Consider the following 16,464-nt stretch of genomic DNA (forward strand, 5'->3'; position numbering starts at 1 on the left):
AAGTCTTATCACTGACTTTCTTTGAGCAGTGGTGATTACATGAGATTCAACTTTACTATTTTACACTACCACATTACTTTTAAACGGGTGGTGGTGGCGCACACCTTTAATCCCAGCACTCGGGAGGCAGAGCCAGGTGGATCTCTGTGAGTTCGAGGCCAGCCTGGGCTACCAAGTGAGTTCCAGGAAAGGCACAAAGCTACACAGGGAAACCCTGTCTCGAAAAACCAAAAAAAAGAAAGAATTTTAAAAGTAAATGCCAGCCAGGTTGTGGTGGCACACGCCTTTAATCCCAGCACTCAGGAGGCAGAGGCAGGCGGATCTCTGATTTCAAGGTCAGCCTGGTCTACAGAGTGAGATCCAGGAAAGGCGCAAAGTTACACAGAGATACCCTGTCTCAACACACACACACACACACACACACACAAAGTAAATGCCTACTATTTGACTTTGGCAAATTACTTAAACATGAGCCTACATGTCAAATGATTAAAAATACACCCTGTATATCGAATCTAGCACTTAAATTCTTGCATTTGCAAGCTGGCAGACTGCTACACTTTAGGAAGCTTAGAGTTTGGTAATTGTTCCTTAGTTTTCAAAGCATCCTTTAAAACATCTTGAGTCATCAAAATTACCAGTAGCTTGATAGCTTCACTTTACATGAAAGATTATTCCAGATTTAAAAGTGATGACTAAACTACTAAATCCTGATTGCATTGCTCACATTAGGCAAAGAGGAGAAAATGAGTCACTTTTTAAAATCCTGTGTTACTGCAATAAAGGTCAGTAAAGCCTTTTGGATTGCTGAATCTACTACAGTGTATCTTGATGAAGCACTCTTGAGTGATGATAGTGTGACATTTGCATCCTGGCTACTGGTCCACTGAAGATTCTCTTCTTTGCTAACTGTTAGTATAATGGACATCCATTGCTTTGGCCTGCCTCAAATTACTTCTTTCACTGACAGCTCAACTCTTTGAAAAGCTCCTCCTTCCCTTTCTGTGTTGTGTAGTGGAACAGTACATGACAGTACACTGACCTCATACTCCTGGCCAAAGTTTGAGCAGTCTAAGTGTATCCTATCAAAATTGCTCTCCCACCAGGACTTTGGGCTTTAAAGAGAAACAACAGAGACAAATGGGCAAAAATTTAGTCATTCTGATGAAAACGTCCCAAAGAAACAATACAGGCAATGATACAAAATCCCCTAAAGAACTCTCATACCAGTTTTCAAGGCCTGTTACTCAATTTTTCCCTTAATTGCAGACTCCTACATCCTCTCTATAAGTTTACCTTTTGTAAGGAAATAAAAAATGAAATTCCCAGATTGGCAAGATGGCTCAGCAGATAAATGTGTTTGCTGTCAAGCCTGACAACCTGTTTTGGGTCCCCAGCACCAACATAGGAGAGAACCAACTCCAGCAAATTATCCTCTGACCATCCACATTTGGCATACATACAAATAAATGTAATTTCAGAATGAGTTTTATTAGTGGTAGCCAAATGAAGGAACCAGAGAATAAAACAGTAAACTTCAGACCCTTGTGAAAACAATTCATTATTCCCCCGAAACTGAATTAAAGGTAGTGGTAACCCACCAAGAGGTCCTGGAGGGCAAGCTCCGCTCGGGCCCCTGTTTCCCATGAGGGAGACTAGTAACAGTATCCTCCCTGATATTTGGAATCATGTGTAATAAGAGCAAATGCTGGGGATCCAAGACCAAAATGATTAGGCATAGATAGTTAACTTGTTCATTGGCTAACTTAATTTGAAAAGAACAGTATCAATCCAGAGACTTACCTTTTGGCAAACAATAAAACACTGATCCTTAGTGCTTGAGTCCAAACTAGCACTTGATGAGTTCTCAAATTGCTAAGTTAAAGAGTAAGATAAATTTCTAGTATTACTAAAATCTTCTAAAAGTAACATGATTTGCCGAAAGAGAAACCAATAGATTTTCATAAAACAAGGACCCTAGAAGCCATAAAGAGAACAATAGATGTATTTGTCTATAAAACAAATCTATAAAAGATATGTTAGACTAAGGAAGGATCTCCAACATAAGTAACAGACACAGGATTACTATTCCTGATACATAGGATTCCTGTATTTCCTATATATGACACTAACTATTGTGTACCGTGACTACAGGCATATATCCTGAGAAATGTGTTGTTAGCCAGTTTGGGTATGTGCATGTCAGAGTGTATACTTAACACAAACAAACACCTAGTGCCACGAGGCAGAATCTGTTAAGGCACCACTGGACAGGTGGTTCATTGTTGATCAAAATGTGGCACATGCACGAAATTGTTAGTCCCTTAGTGCTGTTTTATGTTAGGTATTGTTTCAGGCCTTCAGTCTGCTTTAGAGAGAGGAAATACTCCTGCAAAAGAGACAGCCTTAAAGGAATAAAGTAACTTGCCCATGTCACACTGTGGGTAAGAGAGCTATGACTCCCTCAAGGGGCCTAATTCAATCTGCTCTAGCCAGCGTGCTCTTCTGCAACTCTGTAAGCATGAAAGTATCCAAAGCAGTCAGTGAAACATAAACCAGCCACAAAAAAGGTACTATTCATGTCAATCAGATGGCAAAATTTTAAAACAGCAGTCACCTACAGTGCTAACAAAAATAGGACACAATTTTTTTAACATTCTTGGTGGGAGTATAGACTGTACCAGTCTTTGGAAAAGGTAACTTGACAAAATTAAAGTTTTTAAATGTATATTTTTTTAGCCACAAACCCTTCTTTGAAGACTGACTCAAAAAGCTAAAAATAATAAGACAAAAATACTGGTATAAGAAGTTTACTAATGCTGGGCATCGGTGGCGCACACCTTTAATCCCAATACTTGGGAGGCAGAGGCAGGTGGATCTCTGTGAGTCTGAGGCCAGCCTGCTCTAAAGAGTGAGTTGCAGGGCAGCCAGGACTACATGGAGAAACCCTGTCTCTAAAGTTCAAAAAATAAAAGTTAAACATGGAAGTCAGATCTCTTACTCAACTGTGGGGTGTTCATAATGTATCTTTTTAAGAAAAAAAAAAGTACAGAAGAAAGTTATAACAGCCCACTTTTATGAACTCAAGAAAAAATACAATGTGTAAACAAAAATAAAAGAAAGAAAAGGCGGCTAGAGAGACGTCATAGAGGCTAAGAGCGATCACTGGTCTTATAGAGGACCCAGTTTCAGTTCCCAGCACCTACATGGCAATTTACAACCATCCATGACTCCAGTGGATCTGATGTCTTATTCTGACCTCAGATACCATGCACATACATACAAAATCTAAAATATCAGTTGTCTATAGTGGTAGCAAAAATTAGGATCAATGAGAACTTTTTTACATTATGGTGGAAATGTACATTGTCACAATCTTTCTAGAAGGTGATTTGATATCAATTAAAATTGGAAAACATTTGGATGAAACAGTTACTGAAAACTGAGTTTGGTGAAACTCAGTATCTAATACATTTGTTAGAATGGCTTTGTGGTTATGCAAAGCAGATGCCCTTTATAGCCAAGAAAATTCTGGTTCTAAATGAAATACTTTAAATATAACTTTAAGAATTGTTACATTGAACCTCGACTATTTCAAATCAAAATGTACCAATCAAATAGGCACAGCACTGAGAAGGCAGAGGCAGGAAGACAGCCATGTGTTTGAAGCCAGCCTGGCACATGGCTAGTTCAGGAGGGTTTTTTTGTTTTGTTTTGTTTTGTTTTTTCCAAGACAGGGTTTCTCTGTGTAGCTTTGCGCCTTTCCTGGAACTCGCTTTGGAGACCAGGCTGGCCTCGAACTCACAGAGATCTGCCTGCCTCTGCCTCCCGAGTGCTGGGATTAAAGGCGTGCGCCACCACCTCCCGGCTTAGTTCAGGAGTTTTTAAGAGAGAAAAAAAAAAAAAAAAGCAACAAGCTGGAGGTAGTGGTAGAGCACCTGCCTCATAATAAAGGCTTGGACTGGATCCCCAGCTCTAAAAGAAGGAACAGGAGAAAGATGAAGTCTTTCACACCTGCCTTTTGAAGATGCTCAATCTTTGGATAGGCCTCTTCCCACAACAAAGAAAGGGCTGAACGTTAGAGTGCCACATTCTGACAGAAGACTGGTTCTCAACTGGTCATGACCCCCAGAGGGGACTCATATCAGATAGTCTGCATATCAGACATTTACAGTTCATAACAGAAGCAAAAATTACAGTCATGAATTAGCAATGAAATAATTCATGGTTGGGGGTCACCACAACATGAGGAACTGTATTAAAGGGTCACAGCATTAGGAAGGTTGAGAACCACTGCATCTGTTCACCAATTAAACACATTTCTCACCCTGTTTGGCAAGTATAACCTCAGTAAATTCAGGTTCTCCAAAAAGGTAAACCCAATAGGATGTATGTATGTATAAGATCCTGGTGTAGATATATGATGGGCACTGATTAGGGAAATTGATTCCACTGTGGAGGCTGATGAATGTCACAATAGGCCAGCCACAAGCTGGGGTGCTGGGAGAACAGTTCAGTCCAGATACAAAGGTCTGACAACTTTCGAGTTTGTGCTATCTGGACTCCACCCACATTGGAAGTAGACCTTCCTCTACTTGGTCCTTACACACAAATCTTGACACTAAAACATATTGCTTTGCTTGGTTTCTTTGTACTCCCTAACCCAGTACAGATGACACAAAATTAACCATAACTAGGTTAATTACTAGGTTTTTATAGCCAGAGATGAGCAACTTTTGCAACTTATCCTTAAAAGTGTGTCCATTCTCTCTTCTTCCACTTGCTAGTTAGAAGATGGAGCCAATGCCTGAGTCTTGAGCCATGTTGCTGCTGGACTATGAGTGAGAAAGACCTCTGTGTGAATGCTGATAGAGCAACAGGGATAAATTGTTTACCTTCAGGCTTCATTTCTAGAAGAAATGTCGGTCCTTTTCACATCATATTTGAGATTTTTCTCTCGCTCAGAGTGAACCTTAATCTGCCCACAAATAGTTTGATGCAAATATTTCTTAGGAACATCTCATTCCATTTGTTCTAATTTTGTACTTGCAGAATCAGCCTGCCCTTAGCTGGACTCACAGGCAAGACAGGACTGCACCTTAAGTAGATGACCAGCTGAGTCATGAGTCAAGCATTTATCTCCCATTGAAAATTCACAAATTGGCCCCTTTGTTTATTGTCTAGATGGCCCTCTTCTATTCCAAGACATCTCTGCAATGGATATCTGCTGCTTCCATCCGCCCACCATCTCCCCTTCCTTCTTTTAATGAGGACACATCAGTTGCTTTTGTCATTTCCTATTCTCCACCATCTGAACATATGCTGTCTGTCGCTGGCCCCAGAAATAAGGATAGAGCTCTGACTAACCAAGCACTTGAGAATCTTGGTCAGGATAAATGGATAAGGGGTGAATATAAGATCTAAGCCAGGGGTTGGGGATTTAGCTCAGTAGTAGAAGCTTGCCTAGCCAGCGCAAGGGCCTGGGTTCAGTCCTAGCTCCAAAAAAAAAAAAAAAAAAACTAAGCCAAACTAGTTTTATACAAATAGAGCTATTCCTGGGGGTGAATGAGGCCATTTCCTTTGTTTTTAATACTTTGAATTTGGAATTACCAGGTTGTAGACCTAACACTGCTAAAACTGTCTTGCCACCACACAGAGATTGTCCATCTGAAAATGGAACCTGTGCAGAGGACTAAGATATACCCAAAATTGCCCAACTAGATCCAGCCATGCCTGAAGAAGTATAAACCCAGGATACTTTGAAAGCCAACAGACCCCAATTGTTCATATTCAGTAAAAGTTGTCTTTTCTTTCATGAAATGGACAGTGTCCTGACTCAGTCACCCTCTATTTCAACTTACTGGCACCTGACATAAAGTGATAGGTGTGAGAAATTATATAAAACATGTTCATAAGAGGCAGAAACATGGAGCCCATTTGTTCTAGTAAATTTAGCTAAGGAATTTTCTACACTACCAAAGCCGAGGATGCTGGCAAGCAACTCAGCCTTTCAGAGTCTCTCCAAGTCATTAAAAAAAAAAAAAAAAAAAAAAGGTAGCAATCCCTCCCCTCAAACACTGCCAGATAGAAAGTAGAAGAGCGAGCACACACTCCATGCTGGTGCATAGTAAGCCCTCAGCAAATGGCAACTGTTGGTAATGTCTTGAAGGTGATATCCTATAAGACTCAGGATAGCCAGTAGCCATTTCCTTGTGTTCTGTTTAATAGTGTGTGTGTGTGTGTGTGTGTGTGTGTGTGTGTGTGTTTCACCTGCATATATGTATGTGTGCCACATTCATCCCTGTTGTTGCAGAGGCCAGAAAAGGGCAACAAGTTTTCTTGTGACTCTTGTGGGTGCTGGAACTGAACCTAGATCCTCTGCAAGAGCAGCAGGCACTCTTTTAAACCCTGAGCCATCTCTCCAGTCCCTCCTTGCTGTCTTTTTAATCTCAGCCTTGATCAACCATTAAGACCTCTGACATACACACACTTTCACATTCAATATCTTTTAAAAGAAAAATCGCCAGGGCAGTGGTGGCGCACGCCTTTAATCCCAGCACTCAGGAGGCAGAGCCAGGCAGATCTCTGTGAGTTCAAGGCCAGCCTGGGCTACCAAGTGAGTTCCAGGAAAAGGCGCAAAGCTACACAGAGAAACCCTGTCTCAAAAAACCAAAGAAAGAAAAATCAACTCCCTACTACCTTCAGGAATGCTGGTGCCTGTTGGCCTTTTAGCAAATGGGGTAAGAGACCTTGATTAAGGAGGCTCGAGGATCTTCTGTATCAGAACAGCCTAGCACACACCACACGAACAATGGCTCCCCATTTCTCTGACTGCATCAAACAAAAAAGCCACAGGTAGAACCTGCTGCATTGGCACACACCTATAGTCCCGGCTACTTGGGAAACTGAGGCAAGAGGATGGTAAAGGAGATAGGGCTCAGAAATTAAGAGCACTGGTTGTTCTTGCTGGGGTTTGGTTCTCAGCAGCCATGTAGACCCTCTTTTGACCTCCACGGCACCAGGCACACACACATGTGCACATACACACATGTAGGCAAAACAGTCATACACGTAAATCTTGTTTCAAAAAGGTAAAAGAGGATTTTGAGTTAAAAGCCAGCCTAAGGCCGGGCAGTGGTGACGCACGCCTTTAATCCCAGCACTCTGGCCAGGCAGAGCCAGGCAGATCTCTGTGAGTTCGAGGCCAGCCTGGGCTACAGAGTAAGTTTCAGCAAAGGTGCAAAGCTACACAGAAAAACCCTGTCTTGAAAAGACAAAAAACAAAACAAAACAAAACAAACAAACAAAAAAAGCCAGCCTAAGCAACCTGTCTAAAAAAAAAGAAAAAGAAAGAAAAAAGAAGAAGTCCTGGCAGGGTGTGGTGGTGCATGTTTTTAATCCCAGCACTCAGGAGGCAGAGACACCAGATCTCTGAGTTCAAGGCCAGCCTGGTCTACAGAGCATGTTCCAGGACAGCCAGAGCTACACAGAGAAAACTTTTATTGAAAACAAAGTCCTGAACTTTGAATTACAAGAATATTCTTAGTTACAATTCTAAACTATTAGAATAGCCCACTAGTTGTCATCCTGATCCATCAAGCCTCAAATTTTAGACATAGATCAGTAGGTCTCAGCCTACTTTTAATACAGCTTTTCATGTTGTGGTGACCCCTCCAGCCAGAAAATTTTTGTTGCTACTTCATAACTTCATAACTGTAATTTTGCTACTGTTATGAATTGTAAATATTTTTGAAGATAGCGGTTTTTTGAAGGGGTCACAACCCACAAGTTGAGAACCACTGTAGTAGATATAATTAGATCCAGTCATTGACCCAGGAAATGGGATGATGGCAAACCACTGATCTCATCAAGTGTTGAACATCGAGGACATAGGGACCCATAGGCTCATGTGCTCCATGCTGAAGCCACAGAAGTTGACTTCAGTCCCAAGTACTCGCTGACATACTCAAAAGATGATGACGGTCTTTAGAACCACATCTGAGGTACACTGAATTAGCATTTAAAATCAGATTGCTTTGTGACTAGCATAATTATACTTCAGCATGTTCTGTGTAGACTCTACACTATTCATTTTCCAATGTGATCATTTAAGGTGTACTGTATAAACATGCTCATATGTGCATGCACATGTCACACACCACTAATCTAAGACAGCCGTAGGATCAGCTTGGGATTTTGAAGAAGGCAGCTTGTAGTGAGAGGAAGAGACCATGCACACACTCCAGAGAAAATGAGTCAAGTCACATGACCTCTCTGTTTGTCCTGGCTCAGAGTGTTCACTCCCACCCCCAACCCCCAGCCCCTTTGGGATTCTGCAGTGCATCTAACTGCAGGAAAGTTAAAGTGATACAAAATGTGGAAAGGCCTCCCAAAACCTCAAGTCTGTAAGAGCGGGCCATTTGGCTTCTGCTGAAAAGTAAATTGATACCAAGTTGTTCTTAGCTCCTTGCCAAATGCATTGCTCTTTCCTCGTGCCTGGGGTGTCCGAAAAGGGAACAAGGACTCAGGCTGTGTTTATATTACTGCCTGGACTTCTCCCAGTTCCATCGTTTAAGGCAAACCCCAGTCAAATAGCATTCTGTCCAACAGCCTCCCGGTGCCTCATCTCACCTATGTGTACCTATTCCATGATAACTGGATACTCTAGCTTCATTTTCAGAGGCAGAGTCTAATGGAGCAGGCCTGTAATCCCAGTGACTACGGAAACTGAGGCTGGACGATCATGAGTTCAAGACCAGCATGGGCAGGCAATTTAGGGAGACCCTGTCACAAAATAAAAGTTATAAAAGGGTAAGAATACAGCTCAGGAGAACCCTTGCCTAGCATGTGTAAGGCTTAGCATATGTGAGAGCCTGTGTCTGATACACACTGTACTTCAAGAAAGAGAGGACGGGAGATGAGGCAGAATCCACTCACCTGTGCTTCTGTGTTAGCTTTCTGTCCCTGTGACAAAACAGGAGGAAAACAATCTACAGGAAGAAATGTTGGTTTTAGTCTGTGGTCCCTTGACCCTGCCCACATGGAGCCTGAAGCAAGAAGACACCCCCAGTGTCTTTCTGCTCAGTCCCATCTCCTATTAGCCCATTTAGTATAAACTCATCAATGGTGTTGTAATCTTCATGATCCAATCATCTCTCAATAACACCACTAGCCAGGGATCAAGCTTTCAGCATGAGCTTTGGGGCATATTTCTATCCAAACCACAATGCTCTCTCATTCCCTTACATTTCTTCCACTTAGAAAACTGAAGCTAAGCATCCATGTGCCTCCTACATGGGACAAGAAACCATTTCTATATGTCTACTTACTAGCTCTACACAGAGGGGATATTCCTGTATTGGCTCTGTTCTCAAATCCTATAGCGCCCAGTGTTTCACACTCATGCTCAGTGAATTTTCATATGAAGGAAAAGCCTTCAAGATACATCAAGACTCAAAAGATAGGCTCAGCAGACAAAAGCACCTGTTTTACAAACTTGAGGCCTGAGATTGATTCCTGGAGCCATACAAAAAATCTGGGCGGTGGTGGCACACGCCTTTAATCCCAGCACTGGGAAGCAGAGGCAGGCGGATCTTTGTGAGTTCGAGGCCAGCTTGGTCTACAGAGTGATATTCAGGAAAGGCACAAAGCTACACAGAGAAACCCTGTCTCAAAAAACCAAAAAAAAAAAAAAAAAGAAAGAAAAAAGAAAGAAAAAAGAAAAAAATCTGAATGCAGTGGTATAGATCTGCAATCCTGGCACTCCTATTGCAGGATGGGAGGCAGAAACAGGGAATCTCTTGGAAATTCTTGCTACTAGACTGGAATATGAAATACAATAATAACAAGAGAGACCTTGCCTCAACAAGATGGAAGGAGAGACCTGACTCCCAAAAGCTGTCCTCTGACTTCCATACATATGCCTTGGCATTCAAACACCTGTACAAATGCGCACGTGCACACACACATGCACACACACGCACACACATACACACACACACAAATTAATAAAAGACAAAGGGTTGTAGGAGTTTGAAGGATTCACATGCAGATTGCTACTAAGAATTGAAATCAAAATAAGCTATATTCGCCAGGTGGTGGTGGCACATGCCTTTAGTCCCAGCACTTGAGAGGCAGAGGCAGGCAGATCTCTATGAGTTCAAGGCCAGCCTGGTCTACAGAGTGAGTTCCTGGACAAGAGAAACCCTGTCTTAAAAAACAAATAAAATAAATAAGCTATAGTGGACATATACATAAACTTAGACGCTCACTGAAAACTTGAGTTCCTTGTTCAAAAATTACTAATTAAGGCCGGGCGTTGGTGGCGCACGCCTTTAATCCCAGCACTTGGGAGGCAGAGCCAGGCGGATCTCTGTGAGTTCGAGGCCAGCCTGGGCTACCAAGTGAGCTCCAGGAAAGGCGCAAAGCTACACAGAGAAACCCTGTCTCGAAAAAACCAAAAAAAAAAAAAAATTACTAATTAAGCCAAATGCAAGTAATTTCTAAACATAAGGCCCTCTGTGTATATGGTCTTGTGCAGCTGCACAGGTCCCATGCCTAGGAATGAACCTAGTTGCATATTTTGCTCTGACACCCCTTGAAGGTTAGCAACTTAAAACACACTCATAAGACACAGTCTTTTGTTTGTGGCCAGCATTTGGTGTCATAACTACCAATATCTAGTGATGAGTCTCATTTATTGGCTGTGTGCTAACCTCAGATTATACTGAGTACTCTAGAGGAAGAAAATGAGTGCCCAAGTCTCAATGGATACATCCACAAACCACTCCCTCACCTAAGACTTAGGGAACATTGTGGAAGAGGTGGTGGGAAGACTGTAAAAGCCAGAGGATCAGGAGTTTTTCTGTGACACTGTGTCTCTTAGTAATGTCAGAAGCTACACCCATAAAGTCGCCCGGGTGGTGGTGGCACACACCTTTAATCCCAGCACTTGGGAGACAGAGCCAGGCGGATCTCTGTGAGTTCAAGGCCAGCCTGGGCTACAGAGTGAGTTCCAGGACAGGCTCCAAAGCTACACAGAGAAACCCTGTCTCGAAAAACCAACCAACCAAACAAACAAACAACAAAAAAAAAAAAAAAAAAAACCAAACAAAATACCCATAAAGTCTCACCAATATGACCGCCTACTCATGAGCTGAACAAGAGTGATTCCAGTAGACATGCCAAAGTGGATGGAGGAAGCCCATGAAGCTTAACCCTATACAAAGAACTACCAGCAACTTAGGAGTGCTGAGAGCAGGGGAAATACTCTTCCTGAGGGAGAGCACACAATTGGTTCTCCAATTCCAAATGCTTATCCCTGAAAACATACATACAGGTACCATTATACATAGTGAGCAGATTATATTTAGGAATGTAAGTATGTACACATATGTATATAATAATTATTAATGAAAAAAGGACATGAATTTGAAGGAGGAGTATATTAGGAGGGTTTGGAGGGAGGAAATGGAAAGGATAAATTATGTAATTATAATCTCAAAAATAAAAAAGGAAATGAAAATAGTGTATTGCTGGGAAGAAAGAAAGAAAAGGAGTCATTTGACTTGCTTATGCTTTGTCTACTTAGGATCCTACCAAACTTTTCCCAATGAGCCATTGATCTCTTTCAGCCTGGAAGTTGATGGACCCATCAAGGTGGATGAATAAGAGCAAGGCATGCTTGCTCAGAGTAGGAGATTCTGATAATATGAGCAGCTTCCATTTGTGAAACGTCAATGTAGGCTCTATGCTCTGCAGTTTTCATGCATCTCTGGGATGGGTTTTTTCCTTGTCATAGGAAGTTTCTCATACCCTCATATTTATATTTATAGGTCAGAGTTAACTTGTCCACACACCATCCTTCACTCCCTCAACTCCAAGCCATGACTGTGATTCTTGACAACTGCCTTGCCATGAGGGCCACCACAGGGAGGCTGCTCTGCATGTCCCTGGACACCATGACTGCTTCTTCATTTTGGTGTCAAAGTTCACTGGCCCCTTCCCTCAGTGTTACAACTGACCTGAGATCTATACCTGGACCCTCATCTTCTCTAGCCATAAAGACAGTCACGATCCAGATCTTTTCATATTTAATATCTCCCAGTCTCTGTTCCCTTCTTATTTAAAGCTTTTCCACAGCCCTAAAACACTAAACACTTAAGGACTTGGGCTGGATGGGAGGCAGCAATATTGACCTCCTACTGCTCAGACTGGAAACAGAAGCTGCCAATGCCAGAGGGTGTTATTTTTTTTTTTTTTTTTTTTTTTTTTTTTTTTTTTTTTTTTTTTTGAGACATGATCTCACTGTATAGCCATGGCTGGCCTGGAACTAGCTATGTAGACCAGACTGTGAACTCAAAGAGATCTATTTGCTTCTGCTTCCTGAGTGCTGGAATCAGAAGCATGCACCACCATGCCTGGATATTTTCTTTTAATAATTTTCTGTCATATTAGATAAAGAAATTCTTGCTAGAAAAAGGGGACACCGACCTAAAGTCCTCTAGCTACGAAGTGGGCAGGTTAGGATTCAGATGTACCTGGTCTAACCAGATGCTCCTCACTCATGGGTTGTCAGACACCATTATTGGAATCATTTTAGGAGAATACATTTAACATTTCCTAGGCCCACACTAGCCTACAGAATGATGCAGAGCATCTGTATACTTTAAATATTCTACATGTTACACAGAAACTTCTAGAATTTCTGCATGGAATTCCAACAACCTCATAATACTAGTGTTGCAGAAAGGCTCTGTCTCCTCTCCAGTGATCTGTGTCTTCTGTTGTTCATACTTGTCATGGCACAGATTATTCACCCTGGGTGAAATAAACAGAAATTTATTTCTCACATTTCCAAAGCCTGGAATCCTGTGATGATGATGACCAAGCCACTTTGGTTTCTGGTGAAATATTCTTCCTGGCTTGTGGATGACTGCCATCTCAATGATGTCCTGGTGTGACTTTCCTTGGTATATGTAAATGAAGAAAAACTTGTTTGGCATCTTTTCTTTAAAATGACACTAATCTTATTGGATCAGGATCTCACCCTTACTTCCTCGGTTAACCTTTATTACTTCCTTGAAGCACCATCTTCAAATACAGTCATTCCCGATTAGACCCTCAACATGAATGTTGGGAACCATTCAGTTTACAATATCCTTGTTCTGTTGAAGTGATGTGTTTCAGGATATATGATAACACTGTGAACCCTGAGTTTATGTTTGTGTTAAATAAAATCAACCTTGAGTCAGGAAGTGGAGCTAGCATCTAGTTGATAGGAAGTAATCATAGAGTCAGAGGGTATCTGGAAGATAGATGCACAGGAAGTAGTAGGGAGGGACTTTGAATGTGGCAATCTTTTTTGGTTTGGCAGAATGGAAGGACGCTCTCTCTGAGACACAGTTGAAGAAGGAAGGCGAGCTAGTTCTTCCTAACTTCTCTGAGCTAGCAGGTTTTCACCCCAACCTCTGACTCCTGAGTCTTATTGATAAACAGAATGATAAAGATTTAGTTAAAACTACATTTGGTGGCAAGGGCATGAGGCAGATCTGGCAGGACATAAAAGTCCTGCTGAGCCACTACCAAAGAAGTGGGCCAGTGACTTTGGCGCTACAATTGCTGGCTAAAACAGCAATAGATTCAGGTGCAGCCGCTGTGCCAGAGATAAAACAACAGTGGTACTTGCCACCACTTGTTTGAACCAATAGTGTCTGGCAAAGGTGGTCAGATGTCACCCTGTGAGTATGTCATATTATATAAAGCATTATTATGATCCTATATAAACAATATGTTACCATATTCTATTCTACTGTATGTCTTACTAGCATGCTTGCTCTAGAAGTTTTCTTTGATGGTTTATTGCAGAAAGGGGCCATGCTGGAAAAGAAATGGGTGGCTTCAACAAGCCTACAGTACCTTCCAAAGGACATCAAGAAACTGGAGCTCTCTCCTACAGCCACAGGGGACTGGATTCTGTCAACAGCATGACTGAACATGGAAGTCAATTCTTCCCCATTTGTCTTAGTCTGTTTCTTAATGCTATAACAAAATACCTGAGACTAGGTAATCTATAAAAAAAAAATAGACTGGGCGGCGGCGGCGGCGGCGGCGGCGGCGCACACCTTTAATCCCAGCACTTGGGAGGCAGAGCCAGGTGGATCTCTGTGAGTTCGAGGCCAGCCTGGGCTACCAAGTGAGTTCCAGGAAAGGCGCAAAGCTACACAGAGAAACCCTGTCTCAAAAAAAAAAAAAACAAAAAAGAAAAAAGAAAAAGAAAAAAATAGATTTCTTTCAGTTCTGCAGGCTGTAGAGTCCAAGAGCAGGGTGCCAGCACCTACTTGACATCCAGGGAAAGAAGCTTTGTTGACACATAATATGCCAGAGGGTATTACATGGACAGCATACTGCCTCATCTCATAAAATCACTAATACATCATAGAGTCCCCACCTCATATAACTTTAATTACATTATAAAGGCATGATCTCTAAATAACCTGTGATTTAGTAGATTAAATTTCTAATGTGTGAAGTTTGGGGGGGATGAATGAAAACTTTATTAGTCAGTGTTCTATTGCTGTGAAGAGACACCATGTCCATGACAACTCTTATAAAGGAAAGCATTTAATAGGAGCAGGCTTACAGTTTCAGAGGTTTTTAGTACATTATCATCATGGCAACAAGCATGGCTGGACACAGGCAGACATGGTGCTGGAAAGGAACTGAGAGTTCTACATCCAGATCTGCAGGCAACAGATTGAGGCCTGGCTTGAGCATCTGAAAGTCAAAGCCTACTCCCAGTGACTTCCTCCTACAAGGCCACACCTAATCCGCAATGCCACATGTACTCCAACAAGGCCAGGCTTCCTAATCTTAAGTGTCACTCCCTAATGACTAAGCATTCAAATATATGAGCCTATGGGGGTCATTTTTATTTATTATTTATTTATTTATTTATTTTATGTGCATTAATGTTTTGCCATGGGTGTTGAGTCCCCTGGAACTGGAGTTAAAGACAGTTGTAAGCTGCCATGTGGGTGCTGGGAATTGAACCCAGGTCCTCTGGAAGAGCAGTCAGTGTTCTTAACTGCTGAGCCATCTCTCCAGCCCCCATATGGGGGCCATTCTTTCTCAATCCACCACATTCCACCATATTACATATTATAAACCATATTACAATGCAAAATACATTTAGTCTAACTTCAAAAGTCCCCATAGGCTTTCACAGTCTCAAGACTACTTAAAAGTCCAAAGTTCAAAGTCTCTTCTGAGCATCAAGGCACTCTCTTAACTGTAACCCCCTGAAAAATCAAAATAAACAGATCACATACTTCAACATACAATGGCACAGTATAGTGGTATTTGCTGTGCCCATGACCTTGGGCAATATGGCCCAAAGGAGGCGGTGCTCCTGCCTTTGTGACCTCTTATAAGGAGTTGGAGAAGGGTCACATGACCCTTCTCCCTGTTCTTGCCCCAGTCAGATCAGAGGATGACCTCCCCTGTCTCCTCCATTCTGTACTCATGAATGTATTTCCTCAATTTATATCTTAATAAATTCTGTTACCCAGTAGACTCACATGGATTGATCATAATAGCACAGGGTATACATTACCATTCCAAAGGGGAGGAAAGTGAGCATAGTGAGGAAATACTAGACAAACACATGATTGAAAACCAGCTGGGCAAACTCAAATTCTGAATCTCCATGTCTGATGTCAAAGCACGCTTCAGATCTCCAACTCCTTTCAGCTCTGTTGACTACAACACATTTCTCTCTCTTGGGCTTGTCTATAGCTCTTCTTAGCAGGTTTCCCATGGCTTAGGTATCTGCAACATCTTGGGGTCTCTACTGAAATCCAAGCTTCACTTTCACAGCTTCACACAATGGCCTCTCTAGGCCTCCATGCAGGGACACCCCTGACACACATCTGGCCTCAGTGGCTTCCTTAGCCACAGAGAAAGATTCCACAACTCCTTCCTCGGATCCTTGATTCTTTTTTTTTTTTTTTTTTTTTTTTTGGTTTTTTCAAGACAGGGTTTCTCTGTGTAGCTTTGCGCCTTTCCTGGAGCTCACTTGGTAGCCCAGGCTGGCCTCGAACTCACAGAGATCCGCCTGCCTCTGCCTCCCGAGTGCTGGGATTAAAGGCGTGCGCCACCACGCCCGGCTGGATCCTTGATTCTAAAGCCAGCACCATGTGGCCAAAGCAACAAAGTTCTACTGCTTGCTGAGATTGGAACTTGGCCCCCTCGTTCAAACATATTTTCATCAGCTTTCTGTCTTTGACATTTCTCTCACTGCTTAAGCTTTTCTTCCATTCCTTTTCACAAATTGGAAGCTTAGCTGGGTGGGGTCTGCCCTGAGATCACCACTCCCTTTATTCCATTTAGCATCAGGCTTTCCTTTAATCTTTTTATCTCCTTGAGCATGGGATTTAGCTCCTTTACACTTCCTAGTGCTCCTTT

This window comes from Peromyscus leucopus, chromosome 7 (genome assembly GCF_004664715.2).
Source record: "Peromyscus leucopus breed LL Stock chromosome 7, UCI_PerLeu_2.1, whole genome shotgun sequence".
In the NCBI taxonomy this organism is placed as follows: Eukaryota; Metazoa; Chordata; class Mammalia; order Rodentia; family Cricetidae; genus Peromyscus; species Peromyscus leucopus.